We start from the raw sequence: 12,375 nt of genomic DNA on the forward strand, positions 1-12,375 counted from the left end.
ACACATCAACATTTACAACACAAAGCATTCCATTTCAACACATCAACATTTACAACACAAAAGAGTTTCATCTACAAATTTGTGCAAAAGATGTAAATAACATGGAAATGTAAGCTTTAATTGTTTGCAGGATTGGAAAAGCTTACAACACCTGGTATTCCCAGACAGTCTCCCATTCAAGTACTAACCAGGCCCAACCCTAGGTAGCTTCTGAGATCAGACGAGATCAGGCATTCTAAGGGTGGAATGGCCGTAAGCAGAAGCACCTTGCAAACTAGAGGATTCAAATTTCATAGCTAAGACCATATTTGTTCAAAACCAAGCAAAAGCATTCCATTTCAACACATCAACATTTACAACACAAAAGAGTTTCAACTACAAATTTGTGCAAAAGATGTAAATAACATGGAAATGTAAGCTTTAATTGTTTGCAGGATTGGAAAAGCTTACAACACCTGGTATTCCCAGACAGTCTCCCATTCAAGTACTAACCAGGCCCAACCCTAGGTAGCTTCTGAGATCAGACGAGATCAGGCATTCTAAGGGTGGAATGGCCGTAGGCAGAAGCACCTTGCAAACCTAGAGGATTCAAATTTCATAGCTAAGACCATATTTGTTCAAAACCAAGCAAAAGCATTCCATTTCAACACATCAACATTTACAACACAAAAGAGTTTCAACTACAAATTTGTGCAAAAGATGTAAATAACATGGAAATGTAAGCTTTAATTGTTTGCAGGATTGGAAAAGCTTACAACACCTGGTATTCCCAGACAGTCTCCCATTCAAGTACTAACCAAGCCCAACCCTAGGTAGCTTCTGAGATCAGACGAGATCAGGCATTCTAAGGGTGGAATGGCCGTAAGCAGAAGCACCTTGCAAACTAGAGGATTCAAATTTCAAAGCTAAGATCATATTTGTTCAAAACCAAGCAAAAGCATTCCATTTCAACACATCAACATTTACAACACAAAGCATTCCATTTCAACACATCAACATTTACAACACAAAAGAGTTTCATCTACAAATTTGTGCAAAAGATGTAAATAACATGGAAATGTAAGCTTTAATTGTTTGCAGGATTGGAAAAGCTTACAACACCTGATATTCCCAGACAGTCTCCCATTCAAGTACTAACCAGGCCCAACCCTAGGTAGCTTCTGAGATCAGACGAGATCAGGCATTCTAAGGGTGGAATGGCCGTAAGCAGAAGCACCTTGCAAACTAGAGGATTCAAATTTCATAGCTAAGACCATATTTGTTCAAAACCAAGCAAAAGCATTCCATTTCAACACATCAACATTTACAACACAAAAGAGTTTCAACTACAAATTTGTGCAAAAGATGTAAATAACATGGAAATGTAAGCTTTAATTGTTTGCAGGATTGGAAAAGCTTACAACACCTGATATTCCCAGACAGTCTCCCATTCAAGTACTAACCAGGCCCAACCCTAGGTAGCTTCTGAGATCAGACGAGATCAGGCATTCTAAGGGTGGAATGGCCGTAAGCAGAAGCACCTTGCAAACTAGAGGATTCAAATTTCATAGCTAAGACCATATTTGTTCAAAACCAAGCAAAAGCATTCCATTTCAACACATCAACATTTACAACACAAAAGAGTTTCAACTACAAATTTGTGCAAAAGATGTAAATAACATGGAAATGTAAGCTTTAATTGTTTGCAGGATTGGAAAAGCTTACAACACCTGATATTCCCAGACAGTCTCCCATTCAAGTACTAACCAGGCCCAACCCTAGGTAGCTTCTGAGATCAGACGAGATCAGGCATTCTAAGGGTGGAATGGCCGTAAGCAGAAGCACCTTGCAAACTAGAGGATTCAAATTTCATAGCTAAGACCATATTTGTTCAAAACCAAGCAAAAGCATTCCATTTCAACACATCAACATTTACAACACAAAAGAGTTTCAACTACAAATTTGTGCAAAAGATGTAAATAACATGGAAATGTAAGCTTTAATTGTTTGCAGGATTGGAAAAGCTTACAACACCTGGTATTCCCAGACAGTCTCCCATTCAAGTACTAACCAGGCCCAACCCTAGGTAGCTTCTGAGATCAGACGAGATCAGGCATTCTAAGGGTGGAATGGCCGTAAGCAGAAGCACCTTGCAAACTAGAGGATTCAAATTTCATAGCTAAGACCATATTTGTTCAAAACCAAGCAAAAGCATTCCATTTCAACACATCAACATTTACAACACAAAAGAGTTTCAACTACAAATTTGTGCAAAAGATGTAAATAACATGGAAATGTAAGCTTTAATTGTTTGCAGGATTGGAAAAGCTTACAACACCTGGTATTCCCAGACAGTCTCCCATTCAAGTACTAACCAGGCCCAACCCTAGGTAGCTTCTGAGATCAGACGAGATCAGGCATTCTAAGGGTGGAATGGCCGTAAGCAGAAGCACCTTGCAAACTAGAGGATTCAAATTTCATAGCTAAGACCATATTTGTTCAAAACCAAGCAAAAGCATTCCATTTCAACACATCAACATTTACAACACAAAAGAGTTTCAACTACAAATGTGTGCAAAAGATGTAAATAACATGGAAATGTAAGCTTTAATTGTTTGCAGGATTGGAAAAGCTTACAACACCTGGTATTCCCAGACAGTCTCCCATTCAAGTACTAAGCAGCCCAACCCTAGGTAGCTTCTGAGATCAGACGAGATCAGGCATTCTAAGGGTGGAATGGCCGTAAGCAGAAGCACCTTGCAAACTAGAGGATTCAAATTTCATAGCTAAGACCATATTTGTTCAAAACCAAGCAAAAGCATTCCATTTCAACACATCAACATTTACAACACAAAGCATTCCATTTCAACACATCAACATTTACAACACAAAAGAGTTTCATCTACAAATTTGTGCAAAAGATGTAAATAACATGGAAATGTAAGCTTTAATTGTTTGCAGGATTGGAAAAGCTTAAAACACCTGGTATTCCCAGACAGTCTCCCATTCAAGTACTAACCAGGCCCAACCCTACGTAGCTTCTGAGATCAGACGAGATCAGGCATTCTAAGGGTGGAAGGGCCGTAAGCAGAAGCACCTTCCAAACTAGAGGATTCAAATTTCATAGCTAAGACCATATTTGTTCAAAACCAAGCAAAAGCATTCCATTTCAACACATCAACATTTACAACACAAAAGAGTTTCAACTACAAATTTGTGCAAAAGATGTAAATAACATGGAAATGTAAGCTTTAATTGTTTGCAGGATTGGAAAAGCTTACAACACCTGGTATTCCCAGACAGTCTCCCATTCAAGTACTAACCAGGCCCAACCCTAGGTAGCTTCTGAGATCAGACGAGATCAGGCATTCTAAGGGTGGAATGGCCTTAAGCAGACGCACCTTGCAAACTAGAGGATTCAAATTTCATAGCTAAGACCATATTTGTTCAAAACCAAGCAAAAGCATTCCATTTCAACACATCAACATTTACAACACAAAAGAGTTTCAACTACAAATTTGTGCAAAAGATGTAATTAACATGGAAATGTAAGCTTTAATTGTTTGCAGGATTGGAAAAGCTTACAACACCTGGTATTCCCAGACAGTCTCCCATTCATGTACTAACCAGACCCAACCCTATGTAGCTTCTGAGATCAGACAACATCAGGCGTTCTAAGGGTGGAATGGCCGTAATCAGAAGAACCTTGCAAACGAGAGGATTCAAATTTCATAGATAAGACCATATTTGTTCGAAACCAAGCAAAAGCATTCCAATTCAACACATCAACATTTACAACACAAAAGAGTTTCAACTACAAATTTGTGCAAAAGATGTAAATAACATGGAAATGTAAGCTTTAATTGTTTGCAGGATTGGAAAAGCTTACAACACCTGATATTCCCAGACAGTCTCCCATTCAAGTACTAACCAGGCCCAACCCTAGGTAGCTTCTGAGATCAGACGAGATGAGGCATTCTAAGGGTGGAATGGCCGTAAGCAGAAGCACCTTGCAAACTAGAGGATTCAAATTTCATAGCTAAGACCATATTTGTTCAAAACCAAGCAAAAGCATTCCATTTCAACACATCAACATTTACAACACAAAGCATTCCATTTCAACACATCAACATTTACAACACAAAAGAGTTTCAACTACAAATTTGTGCAAAAGATGTAAATAACATGGAAATGTAAGCTTTAATTGTTTGCAGGATTGGAAAAGCTTACAACACCTGGTATTCCCAGACAGTCTCCCATTCAAGTACTAACCAGGCCCAACCCTAGGTAGCTTCTGAGATCAGACGAGATCAGGCATTCTAAGGGTGGAATGGCCGTAAGCAGAAGCACCTTGCAAACTAGAGGATTCAAATTTCATAGCTAAGACCATATTTGTTCAAAACCAAGCAAAAACATTCCATTTCAACACATCAACATTTACAACACAAAAGAGTTTCAACTACAAATTTGTGCAAAAGATGTAAAAAACATGGAAATGTAAGCTTTAATTGTTTGCAGGATTGGAAAAGCTTACAACACCTGGTATTCCCAGACAGTCTCCCATTCAAGTACTAACCAGGCCCAACCCTAGGTAGCTTCTGAGATCAGACGAGATCAGGCATTCTAAGGGTGGAATGGCCGTAAGCAGAAGCACCTTGCAAACCTAGAGGATTCAAATTTCATAGCTAAGACCATATTTGTTCAAAACCAAGCAAAAGCATTCCATTTCAACACATCAACATTTACAACACAAAAGAGTTTCAACTACAAATTTGTGCAAAAGATGCAAATAACATGGAAATGTAAGCTTTAATTGTTTGCAGGATTGGAAAAGCTTACAACACCTGGTATTCCCAGACAGTCTCCCATTCAAGTACTAACCAGGCCCAACCCTAGGTAGCTTCTGAGATCAGACGAGATCAGGCATTCTAAGGGTGGAATGGCCGTAAGCAGAAGCACCTTGCAAACTAGAGGATTCAAATTTCATAGCTAAGACCATATTTGTTCAAAACCAAGCAAAAGCATTCCATTTCAACACATCAACATTTACAACACAAAAGAGTTTCAACTACAAATTTGTGCAAAAGATGTAAATAACATGGAAATGTAAGCTTTAATTGTTTGCAGGATTGGAAAAGCTTACAACACCTGATATTCCCAGACAGTCTCCCATTCAAGTACTAACCAGGCCCAACCCTAGGTAGCTTCTGAGATCAGACGAGATCAGGCATTCTAAGGGTGGAATGGCCTTAAGCAGAAGCACCTTGCAAACTAGAGGATTCAAATTTCATAGCTAAGACCATATTTGTTCAAAACCAAGCAAAAGCATTCCATTTCAACACATCAACATTTACAACACAAAAGAGTTTCAACTACAAATTTGTGCAAAAGATGTAAATAACATGGAAATGTAAGCTTTAATTGTTTGCAGGATTGGAAAAGCTTACAACACCTGGTATTCCCAGACAGTCACCCATTCAAGTACTAACCAGGCCCAACCCTAGGTAGCTTCTGAGATCAGACGAGATCAGGCATTCTAAGGGTGGAATGGCCGTAAGCAGAAGCACCTTGCAAACTAGAGGATTCAAATTTCATAGCTAAGACCATATTTGTTCAAAACCAAGCAAAAGCATTCCATTTCAACACATCAACATTTACAACACAAAAGAGTTTCAACTACAAATTTGTGCAAAAGATGTAAATAACATGGAAATGTAAGCTTTAATTGTTTGCAGGATTGGAAAAGCTTACAACACCTGGTATTCCCAGACAGTCTCCCATTCAAGTACTAACCAGGCCCAACCCTAGGTAGCTTCTGAGATCAGACGAGATCAGGCATTCTAAGGTTGGAATGGCCGTAGGCAGAAGCACCTTGCAAACCTAGAGGATTCAAATTTCATAGCTAAGACCATATTTGTTCAAAACCAAGCAAAAGCATTCCATTTCAACACATCAACATTTACAACACAAAAGAGTTTCAACTACAAATTTGTGCAAAAGATGTAAATAACATGGAAATGTAAGCTTTAATTGTTTGCAGGATTGGAAAAGCTTACAACACCTGGTATTCCCAGACAGTCTCCCATTCAAGTACTAACCAGGCCCAACCCTAGGTAGCTTCTGAGATCAGACGAGATCAGGCATTCTAAGGGTGGAATGGCCGTAAGCAGAAGCACCTTGCAAACTAGAGGATTCAAATTTCATAGCTAAGACCATATTTGTTCAAAACAAAGCAAAAGCATTCCATTTCAACACATCAACATTTACAACACAAAGCATTCCATTTCAACACATCAACATTTACAACACAAAAGAGTTTCAACTACAAATTTGTGCAAAAGATGTAAATAACATGGAAATGTAAGCTTTAATTGTTTGCAGGATTGGAAAAGCTTACAACACCTGGTATTCCCAGACAGTCTCCCATTCAAGTACTAACCAGGCCCAACCCTTGGTAGCTTCTGAGATCAGACGAGATCAGGCATTCTAAGGGTGGAATGGCCGTAAGCAGAAGCACCTTGCAAACTAGAGGATTCAAATTTCATAGCTAAGACCATATTTGTTCAAAACCAAGCAAAAGCATTCCATTTCAACACATCAACATTTACAACACAAAAGAGTTTCAACTACAAATTTGTGCAAAAGATGTAAATAACATGGAAATGTAAGCTTTAATTGTTTGCAGGATTGGAAAAGCTTACAACACCTGGTATTCCCAGACAGTCTCCCATTCAAGTACTAACCAGGCCCAACCCTAGGTAGCTTCTGAGACCAGACGAGATCAGGCATTCTAAGGGTGGAATGGCCGTAGGCAGAAGCACCTTGCAAACTAGAGGATTCAAATTTCATAGCTAAGACCATATTTGTTCAAAACCAAGCAAAAGCATTCCATTTCAACACATCAACATTTACAACACAAAAGAGTTTCAACTACAAATTTGTGCAAAAGATGTAAATAACATGGAAATGTAAGCTTTAATTGTTTGCAGGATTGGAAAAGCTTACAACACCTGGTATTCCCAGACAGTCTCCCATTCAAGTACTAACCAGGCCCAACCCTAGGTAGCTTCTGAGATCAGACGAGATCAGGAATTCTAAGGGTGGAATGGCCGTAAGCAGAAGCACCTTGCAAACTAGAGGATTCAAATTTCATAGCTAAGACCATATTTGTTCAAAACCAAGCAAAAGCATTCCATTTCAACACATCAACATTTACAACACAAAAGAGTTTCAACTACAAATTTGTGCAAAAGATGTAAATAACATGGAAATGTAAGCTTTAATTGTTTGCAGGATTGGAAAAGCTTACAACACCTGGTATTCCCAGACAGTCTCCCATTCAAGTACTAACCAGGCCCAACCCTAGGTAGCTTCTGAGATCAGATGAGATCAGGCATTCTAAGGGTGGAATGGCCGTAAGCAGAAGCACCTTGCAAACTAGAGGATTCAAATTTCATAGCTAAGACCATATTTGTTCAAAACCAAGCAAAAGCATTCCATTTCAACACATCAACATTTACAACACAAAAGAGTTTCAACTACAAATTTGTGCAAAAGATGTAAATAACATGGAAATGTAAGCTTTAATTGTTTGCAGGATTGGAAAAGCTTACAACACCTGGTATTCCCAGACAGTCTCCCATTCAAGTACTAACCAGGCCCAACCCTAGGTAGCTTCTGAGATCAGACGAGATCAGGCATTCTAAGGGTGGAATGGCCGTAAGCAGAAGCACCTTGCAAACTAGAGGATTCAAATTTCATAGCTAAGACCATATTTGTTCAAAACCAAGCAAAAGCATTCCATTTCAACACATCAACATTTACAACACAAAAGAGTTTCAACTACAAATTTGTGCAAAAGATGTAAATAACATGGAAATGTAAGCTTTAATTGTTTGCAGGATTGGAAAAGCTTACAACACCTGATATTCCCAGACAGTCTCCCATTCAAGTACTAACCAGGCCCAACCCTAGGTAGCTTCTGAGATCAGACGAGATCAGGCATTCTAAGGGTGGAATGGCCGTAAGCAGAAGCACCTTGCAAACTAGAGGATTCAAATTTCATAGCTAAGACCATATTTGTTCAAAACCAAGCAAAAGCATTCCATTTCAACACATCAACATTTACAACACAAAAGAGTTTCAACTACAAATTTGTGCAAAAGATGTAAATAACATGGAAATGTAAGCTTTAATTGTTTGCAGGATTGGAAAAGCTTACAACACCTGGTATTCCCAGACAGTCTCCCATTCAAGTACTAACCAGGCCCAACCCTAGGTAGCTTCTGAGATCAGACGAGATCAGGCATTCTAAGGGTGGAATGGCCGTAAGCAGAAGCACCTTGCAAACTAGAGGATTCAAATTTCATAGCTAAGACCATATTTGTTCAAAACCAAGCAAAAGCATTCCATTTCAACACATCAACATTTACAACACAAAAGAGTTTCAACTACAAATTTGTGCAAAAGATGTAAATAACATGGAAATGTAAGCTTTAATTGTTTGCAGGATTGGAAAAGCTTACAACACCTGGTATTCCCAGACAGTCTCCCATTCAAGTACTAACCAGGCCCAACCCTAGGTAGCTTCTGAGATCAGACGAGATCAGGCATTCTAAGGGTGGAATGGCCGCAAGCAGAAGCACCTTGCAAACTAGAGGATTCAAATTTCATAGCTAAGACCATATTTGTTCAAAACCAAGCAAAAGCATTCCATTTCAACACATCAACATTTACAACAAAAAAAAGTTTCAACTACAAATTTGTGCAAAAGATGTAAATAACATGGAAATGTAAGCTTTAATTGTTTGCAGGATTGGAAAAGCTTACAACACCTGGTATTCCCAGACAGTCTCCCATTCAAGTACTAACCAGGCCCAACCCTAGGTAGCTTCTGAGATCAGACGAGATCAGGAATTCTAAGGGTGGAATGGCCGTAAGCAGAAGCACCTTGCAAACTAGAGGATTCAAATTTCATAGCTAAGACCATATTTGTTCAAAACCAAGCAAAAGCATTCCATTTCAACACATCAACATTTACAACACAAAGCATTCCATTTCAACACATCAACATTTACAACACAAAAGAGTTTCATCTACAAATTTGTGCAAAAGATGTAAATAACATGGAAATGTAAGCTTTAATTGTTTGCAGGATTGGAAAAGCTTACAACACCTGGTATTCCCAGACAGTCTCCCATTCAAGTACTAACCAGGCCCAACCCTAGGTAGCTTCTGAGATCAGACGAGATCAGGCATTCTAAGGGTGGAATGGCCGTAAGCAGAAGCACCTTGCAAACTAGAGGATTCAAATTTCATAGCTAAGACCATATTTGTTCAAAACCAAGCAAAAGCATTCCATTTCAACACATCAACATTTACAACACAAAAGAGTTTCAACTACAAATTTGTGCAAAAGATGTAAATAACATGGAAATGTAAGCTTTAATTGTTTGCAGGATTGGAAAAGCTTACAACACCTGGTATTCCCAGACAGTCTCCCATTCAAGTACTAACCAGGCCCAACCCTAGGTAGCTTCTGAGATCAGCCGAGATCAGGCATTCTAAGGGTGGAATGGCCGTAAGCAGAAGCACCTTGCAAACTAGAGGATTCAAATTTCATAGCTAAGACCATATTTGTTCAAAACCAAGCAAAAGCATTCCATTTCAACACATCAACATTTACAACACAAAAGAGTTTCAACTACAAATTTGTGCAAAAGATGTAAATAACATGGAAATGTAAGCTTTAATTGTTTGCAGGATTGGAAAAGCTTACAACACCTGGTATTCCCAGACAGTCTCCCATTCAAGTACTAACCAGGCCCAACCCTAGGTAGCTTCTGAGATCAGACGAGATCAGGCATTCTAAGGGTGGAATGGCCGTAAGCAGAAGCACCTTGCAAACTAGAGGATTCAAATTTCATAGCTAAGACCATATTTGTTCAAAACCAAGCAAAAGCATTCCATTTCAACACATCAACATTTACAACACAAAAGAGTTTCAACTACAAATTTGTGCAAAAGATGTAAATAACATGGAAATGTAAGCTTTAATTGTTTGCAGGATTGGAAAAGCTTACAACACCTGGTATTCCCAGACAGTCTCCCATTCAAGTACTAACCAGGCCCAACCCTAGGTAGCTTCTGAGATCAGACGAGATCAGGCATTCTAAGGGTGGAATGGCCGCAAGCAGAAGCACCTTGCAAACTAGAGGATTCAAATTTCATAGCTAAGACCATATTTGTTCAAAACCAAGCAAAAGCATTCCATTTCAACACATCAACATTTACAACACAAAAGAGTTTCAACTACAAATTTGTGCAAAAGATGTAAATAACATGGAAATGTAAGCTTTAATTGTTTGCAGGATTGGAAAAGCTTACAACACCTGATATTCCCAGACAGTCTCCCATTCAAGTACTAACCAGGCCCAACCCTAGGTAGCTTCTGAGATCAGACGAGATCAGGTATTCTAAGGGTGGAATGGTCGTAAGCAGAACTACCTTGCGAACTAGAGGATTCAAATTTCATAGCTAAGACCATATTTGTTCAAAACCAAGCAAAAGCATTCCATTTCAACACATCAACATTTACAACACAAAAGAGTTTCAACTACAAATTTGTGCAAAAGATGTAAATAACATGGAAATGTAAGCTTTAATTGTTTGCAGGATTGGAAAAGCTTACAACACCTGGTATTCCCAGACAGTCTCCCATTCAAGTACTAACCAGGCCCAACCCTAGGTAGCTTCTGAGATCAGACGAGATCAGGCATTCTGAGGGTGGAATGGCCGTAAGCAGAAGCACCTAGCAAACTAGAGGATTCAAATTTCATAGCTAAGACCATATTTGTTCAAAACCAAGCAAAAGCATTCCATTTCAACACATCAATATTTACAACACAAAAGAGTTTCAACTACAAATTTGTGCAAAAGATGTAAATAACATGGAAATGTAAGCTTTAATTGTTTGCAGGATTGGAAAACCTTACAACACCTGGTATTCCCAGACAGTCTCCCATTCAAGTACTAACCAGGCCCAACCCTAGGTAGCTTCTGAGATCAGACAAGATCAGGCATTCTAAGGGTGGAATGGCCGTAAGCAGAAGCACCTTGCAAACTAGAGGATTCAAATTTCATAGCTAAGACCATATTTGTTCAAAACCAAGCAAAAGCATTCCATTTCAACACATCAACATTTACAACACAAAAGAGTTTCAACTACAAATTTGTGCAAAAGATGTAAATAACATGGAAATGTAAGCTTTAATTGTTTGCAGGATTGGAAAAGCTTACAACATCTGGTATTCCCAGACAGTCTCCCATTCAAGTACGAACCAGGCCCAACCCTAGGTAGCTTCTGAGATCAGACGAGATCAGGCATTCTAAGGGTGGAATGGCAGTAAGCAGAAGCACCTTGCAAACTAGAGGATTCAAATTTCATAGCTAAGACCATATTTGTTCAAAACCAAGCAAAAGCATTCCATTTCAACACATCAACATTTACAATACAAAGCATTCCATTTCAACACATCAACATTTACAACACAAAAGAGTTTCAACTACAAATTTGTGCAAAAGATGTAAATAACATGGAAATGTAAGCTTTAATTGTTTGCAGGATTGGAAAAGCTTACAACACCTGGTATTCCCAGACAGTCTCCCATTCAAGTACTAACCAGGCCCAACCCTAGGTAGCTTCTGAGATCAGACGAGATCAGGCATTCTAAGGGTGGAATGGCCGTAAGCAGAAGCACCTTGCAAACTAGAGGATTCAAATTTCATAGCTAAGACCATATTTGTTCAAAACCAAGCAAAAGCATTCCATTTCAACACATCAACATTTACAACACAAAAGAGTTTCAACTACAAATTTGTGCAAAAGATGTAAATAACATGGAAATGTAAGCTTTAATTGTTTGCAGGATTGGAAAAGCTTACAACACCTGGTATTCCCAGACAGTCTCCCATTCAAGTACTAACCAGGCCCAACCCTAGGTAGCTTCTGAGATCAGACGAGATCAGGCATTCTAAGGGTGGAATGGCCGTAAGCAGAAGCACCTTGCAAACTAGAGGATTCAAATTTCATAGCTAAGACCATATTTGTTCAAAACCAAGCAAAAGCATTCCATTTCAACACATCAACATTTACAACACAAAAGAGTTTCAACTACAAATTTGTGCAAAAGATGTAAATAACATGGAAATGTAAGCTTTAATTGTTTGCAGGATTGGAAAAGCTTACAACACCTGGTATTCCCAGACAGTCTCCCATTCAAGTACTAACCAGGCCCAACCCTAGGTAGCTTCTGAGATCAGACGAGATCAGGCATTCTAAGGGTGGAATGGCCGTAAGCAGAAGCACCTTGCAAACTAGAGGATTCAAATTTCATA

The 12,375-nt window shown here is 38.9% G+C and overlaps 39 pseudogenes; all 39 read right to left on the bottom strand.

Annotated features, from left to right (window-relative positions):
* Window positions 1-139: 139 nt before the first annotated feature.
* LOC140569661 (5S ribosomal RNA) lies at window positions 140-258 on the bottom strand (annotated as a pseudogene).
* Window positions 259-443: 185 nt separating this feature from the next.
* Window positions 444-562, bottom strand: LOC140571862 (5S ribosomal RNA; annotated as a pseudogene).
* A 186-nt stretch (window positions 563-748) lies between these two features.
* On the bottom strand, window positions 749-867 carry LOC140571254 (5S ribosomal RNA; annotated as a pseudogene).
* Window positions 868-1,089: 222 nt separating this feature from the next.
* On the bottom strand, window positions 1,090-1,208 carry LOC140570786 (5S ribosomal RNA; annotated as a pseudogene).
* A 185-nt stretch (window positions 1,209-1,393) lies between these two features.
* LOC140570788 (5S ribosomal RNA) lies at window positions 1,394-1,512 on the bottom strand (annotated as a pseudogene).
* A 185-nt stretch (window positions 1,513-1,697) lies between these two features.
* LOC140570789 (5S ribosomal RNA) lies at window positions 1,698-1,816 on the bottom strand (annotated as a pseudogene).
* A 185-nt stretch (window positions 1,817-2,001) lies between these two features.
* Window positions 2,002-2,120, bottom strand: LOC140569662 (5S ribosomal RNA; annotated as a pseudogene).
* Window positions 2,121-2,305: 185 nt separating this feature from the next.
* LOC140569663 (5S ribosomal RNA) lies at window positions 2,306-2,424 on the bottom strand (annotated as a pseudogene).
* A 185-nt stretch (window positions 2,425-2,609) lies between these two features.
* LOC140567778 (5S ribosomal RNA) lies at window positions 2,610-2,727 on the bottom strand (annotated as a pseudogene).
* Window positions 2,728-2,949: 222 nt separating this feature from the next.
* On the bottom strand, window positions 2,950-3,068 carry LOC140572963 (5S ribosomal RNA; annotated as a pseudogene).
* Window positions 3,069-3,253: 185 nt separating this feature from the next.
* On the bottom strand, window positions 3,254-3,372 carry LOC140572959 (5S ribosomal RNA; annotated as a pseudogene).
* Window positions 3,373-3,861: 489 nt separating this feature from the next.
* Window positions 3,862-3,980, bottom strand: LOC140566948 (5S ribosomal RNA; annotated as a pseudogene).
* Window positions 3,981-4,202: 222 nt separating this feature from the next.
* LOC140569664 (5S ribosomal RNA) lies at window positions 4,203-4,321 on the bottom strand (annotated as a pseudogene).
* A 185-nt stretch (window positions 4,322-4,506) lies between these two features.
* Window positions 4,507-4,625, bottom strand: LOC140569665 (5S ribosomal RNA; annotated as a pseudogene).
* Window positions 4,626-4,811: 186 nt separating this feature from the next.
* LOC140569666 (5S ribosomal RNA) lies at window positions 4,812-4,930 on the bottom strand (annotated as a pseudogene).
* A 185-nt stretch (window positions 4,931-5,115) lies between these two features.
* On the bottom strand, window positions 5,116-5,234 carry LOC140566351 (5S ribosomal RNA; annotated as a pseudogene).
* Window positions 5,235-5,419: 185 nt separating this feature from the next.
* On the bottom strand, window positions 5,420-5,538 carry LOC140573131 (5S ribosomal RNA; annotated as a pseudogene).
* A 185-nt stretch (window positions 5,539-5,723) lies between these two features.
* Window positions 5,724-5,842, bottom strand: LOC140566585 (5S ribosomal RNA; annotated as a pseudogene).
* A 186-nt stretch (window positions 5,843-6,028) lies between these two features.
* On the bottom strand, window positions 6,029-6,147 carry LOC140569667 (5S ribosomal RNA; annotated as a pseudogene).
* Window positions 6,148-6,369: 222 nt separating this feature from the next.
* On the bottom strand, window positions 6,370-6,488 carry LOC140569332 (5S ribosomal RNA; annotated as a pseudogene).
* Window positions 6,489-6,673: 185 nt separating this feature from the next.
* Window positions 6,674-6,792, bottom strand: LOC140573372 (5S ribosomal RNA; annotated as a pseudogene).
* Window positions 6,793-6,977: 185 nt separating this feature from the next.
* On the bottom strand, window positions 6,978-7,096 carry LOC140570002 (5S ribosomal RNA; annotated as a pseudogene).
* A 185-nt stretch (window positions 7,097-7,281) lies between these two features.
* On the bottom strand, window positions 7,282-7,400 carry LOC140572669 (5S ribosomal RNA; annotated as a pseudogene).
* A 185-nt stretch (window positions 7,401-7,585) lies between these two features.
* Window positions 7,586-7,704, bottom strand: LOC140569668 (5S ribosomal RNA; annotated as a pseudogene).
* A 185-nt stretch (window positions 7,705-7,889) lies between these two features.
* LOC140570790 (5S ribosomal RNA) lies at window positions 7,890-8,008 on the bottom strand (annotated as a pseudogene).
* Window positions 8,009-8,193: 185 nt separating this feature from the next.
* LOC140569669 (5S ribosomal RNA) lies at window positions 8,194-8,312 on the bottom strand (annotated as a pseudogene).
* Window positions 8,313-8,497: 185 nt separating this feature from the next.
* LOC140570927 (5S ribosomal RNA) lies at window positions 8,498-8,616 on the bottom strand (annotated as a pseudogene).
* A 185-nt stretch (window positions 8,617-8,801) lies between these two features.
* LOC140570003 (5S ribosomal RNA) lies at window positions 8,802-8,920 on the bottom strand (annotated as a pseudogene).
* A 222-nt stretch (window positions 8,921-9,142) lies between these two features.
* Window positions 9,143-9,261, bottom strand: LOC140569671 (5S ribosomal RNA; annotated as a pseudogene).
* Window positions 9,262-9,446: 185 nt separating this feature from the next.
* LOC140572437 (5S ribosomal RNA) lies at window positions 9,447-9,565 on the bottom strand (annotated as a pseudogene).
* Window positions 9,566-9,750: 185 nt separating this feature from the next.
* LOC140569672 (5S ribosomal RNA) lies at window positions 9,751-9,869 on the bottom strand (annotated as a pseudogene).
* A 185-nt stretch (window positions 9,870-10,054) lies between these two features.
* LOC140570928 (5S ribosomal RNA) lies at window positions 10,055-10,173 on the bottom strand (annotated as a pseudogene).
* Window positions 10,174-10,358: 185 nt separating this feature from the next.
* LOC140572219 (5S ribosomal RNA) lies at window positions 10,359-10,477 on the bottom strand (annotated as a pseudogene).
* Window positions 10,478-10,662: 185 nt separating this feature from the next.
* Window positions 10,663-10,781, bottom strand: LOC140570229 (5S ribosomal RNA; annotated as a pseudogene).
* Window positions 10,782-10,966: 185 nt separating this feature from the next.
* Window positions 10,967-11,085, bottom strand: LOC140566670 (5S ribosomal RNA; annotated as a pseudogene).
* Window positions 11,086-11,270: 185 nt separating this feature from the next.
* Window positions 11,271-11,389, bottom strand: LOC140567611 (5S ribosomal RNA; annotated as a pseudogene).
* Window positions 11,390-11,611: 222 nt separating this feature from the next.
* LOC140569673 (5S ribosomal RNA) lies at window positions 11,612-11,730 on the bottom strand (annotated as a pseudogene).
* A 185-nt stretch (window positions 11,731-11,915) lies between these two features.
* On the bottom strand, window positions 11,916-12,034 carry LOC140569676 (5S ribosomal RNA; annotated as a pseudogene).
* Window positions 12,035-12,219: 185 nt separating this feature from the next.
* Window positions 12,220-12,338, bottom strand: LOC140569677 (5S ribosomal RNA; annotated as a pseudogene).
* Window positions 12,339-12,375: the final 37 nt, after the last annotated feature.

This window comes from Salminus brasiliensis, chromosome 11 (assembly GCF_030463535.1).
Source record: "Salminus brasiliensis chromosome 11, fSalBra1.hap2, whole genome shotgun sequence".
NCBI lineage: Eukaryota > Metazoa > Chordata > Actinopteri > Characiformes > Bryconidae > Salminus > Salminus brasiliensis.